We start from the raw sequence: 2,672 nt of genomic DNA on the forward strand, positions 1-2,672 counted from the left end.
CTCCCCCCCTCCACCCCCACCCCCGCTTCCAGAGTTTTGAAGAGCGGGAGATGAGGCTGCGAACCCAGAAGTCTCCCGCCAGAGCGGGAGGTTTGGGAACCCTAGACTGTCAATGCAGGAATTAGTGTTGGGGATCCCTGTGCTACACAATGTATTTGTTCAAGGCTTTGCTTGTAGCAAGAACTCCTTTGAATACCAGGCCACACCCCTGATGTAGCCAATCCTCCTGGAGCTTACAGTAGGCCCTGTAAGAAGAGCCCTGTTAGCTCTTGGAGGATTGGCTACATAAGAGGGGTGTGGCCTAATATGCAAAGGAGTTCCTACTACTAAAAAAAGCCCTGTATTTGTTCATATTAGAAAAGGCTAGGGTAACATTGTTAGACAAGAGTTTAAAAGTTCAGTGGCAGTGGAATTTTCTATGGTTTTTATCAAGGACCAAACACAGTCCTTGAATCTAGCGATCTGCAGATGTGGAGGATCACAGATGTCTCCCATCTTCCCCTCCCATTTTTTAGCCCCAGAAAGGTTTATTCCCAGAGTTGCTGGACCCAGATAGACTTCTAGGTCATGTGTGGGTCAGGCATAGAATTGCCAGCTCCGGGTTGGAAAATTCCTAGAGATTTCCGGTTCGGGAGAATCGGGGTGGAATTTTAGCAGGAGCTCCTTTGCATATTAGGCCACACACTCCTGATGTAGCCAGTCCTCCAAGAGCTTACAAGGCTCTTATTTGTAAGCTCTTGGAGGATTGGCTACATCGGGATGGGGGGGTGGCCTAATATGCAAAGGAAGTGAGGATTTCTCACGGGACTGCGTTCTATAATTGTACGGATGTGAATAATGGTCAAATAAATATCGTTACTATATGTTATAAATAAAAAAGTGTGCAAAATGTTTATATAATATTTGAGGGCTCATTATGTTCCTATATTTCAGCGGTTGTGTTTTTCAGTCTCAATTGGCGCTGACACCCTGTTTTGCATTGGTACAACCTGAAGGCTGGCAACCCAACGCTATGCCAAGGCGGGCAATGGCAAACCACCTCTGACCGTCTCTAGCCTTGGAAACCATACAGGGCTACCTGAAGTTGGTTGCAACTTGACTCCACTTTCCATCTCCCCCGGGCAAACTCGAGACTTGAATTTCAGTTTCTCAAACAGACTTACCATTCAGACGAAGCAGGAGTCCTGGAGCACCTTTAAGACCCCAAAACTTTTATTCAGAACGGAAGCTTTCATGTGCACGCCCACTTCTTCAGATGAGGAATGAGGTACAGTGAGCAGAGCCACATGTAGCTGGTGGGGTTTAGAATGCAAAGTGGCGCAAAGTTAAAATGCAATGGCGGAATAGTAAAATTAACAAATTCGGAAAACTTTTGCTCTGGGTAGCATTAGCGTGGGAAACCAATAAAGCAGTAACGTGTCCGAATGTGAGAATGTCTGTTAATTATTCTATTGTTAATAAGCCTTGGTCAAAATGAGGGCATTTCTTTCCCTGAAGTTTTTCCTGTCCAACTAATTCACCTTTTAACATGTAACATAAACACGGCTTTTTTTTTTGAGCAGGAACGCATAGGAACACAGTTCCGGCTGGCTCACTGTCAGGGATGTGGCCTAATATGTAAATGAGTTCCTGCTGGGCCTTTTCTACCAAAAAAGCCCTGAACGCAAATATATACATCATTCTAGTTTGCCACTAGAAAAAAAAATACATTAAAATATAGTGGAAGATGGGTCTATTTACCATTCAGACAGACTGCAGTTTTGCATAATGTGATCCAGAATGATTCGTACCATTGCTTATGATAGTGTGAAGCCACTGGCAGCGCAGTCCTCAAATACGCCATCCTTTTCAGCCTTCAGGAGGGTCTAAATCTCTTCAGGGAATCTCCTGATTGGGCTGGCATTTGGCACAATTCCCATCATTCTCTGCTTTCCTATTTATTCCAGATGCTGGCCCATCAGACAGAAGACATTCCTATCTTGCTGCTGTTCTGAAGGTGAGAGGAAATAAGTCGTCAAGGTCAAGCAAGGTCAAGCTTCTCTTTGTCTCGCAGGTAATCTCCCTCTCTCCCTCTGTTTGTTCTTTTCTTTCCCAAACCATTCAGTGGACCTCCCCTCAATTGCTAACTTTCAGATTAATCGGCGGAATCTGGGTTCTTTCAGCATCAGCAGCAATTCAGCTCTCAACTGCTTTTCCTGGATCATCGCTGTAGGCTTCAGACCACCTGCCCGGTGCCTGGAAGGCAGATTTCGTTCAGTGACCCTGAAGATCCCCATCTCTTTCTTCGCTTTCCGGTCTCTGTTCACATCAAGGATCTGACCCATTCAGCAAAGTGACTTCAATTAGCTTTTTTTTTAAAAAAGCATGAGTTAAGAGACTTCGCTTCAGGCACCATTTGTGGTGGTTTTCCCTTGGGGGAGAGGCTGCCGGTATTTTGGGACACTCGGCTTCCTTCCAAGCTCTGTTTATTTGGATAGCAAGGGTGACAAATCGACTTACTAAGGTTTGGGACATGAAAAACAGACCCTGCTTGAAGTTAAATCTGCTTTCCCAAGCCATTTAAGTTAATGCTGTTAAATTTCGCCCACCCAAAACTATACACAACACCTCTTTTCCTAGATCAAGCTGAAGATCGTCTAACCCAGTGTAAAATAGTGAGTTCAGCCGTGGGT

The sequence above is a fragment of the Heteronotia binoei genome, chromosome 21 (genome assembly GCF_032191835.1).
Source record: "Heteronotia binoei isolate CCM8104 ecotype False Entrance Well chromosome 21, APGP_CSIRO_Hbin_v1, whole genome shotgun sequence".
Taxonomy (NCBI): domain Eukaryota; kingdom Metazoa; phylum Chordata; class Lepidosauria; order Squamata; family Gekkonidae; genus Heteronotia; species Heteronotia binoei.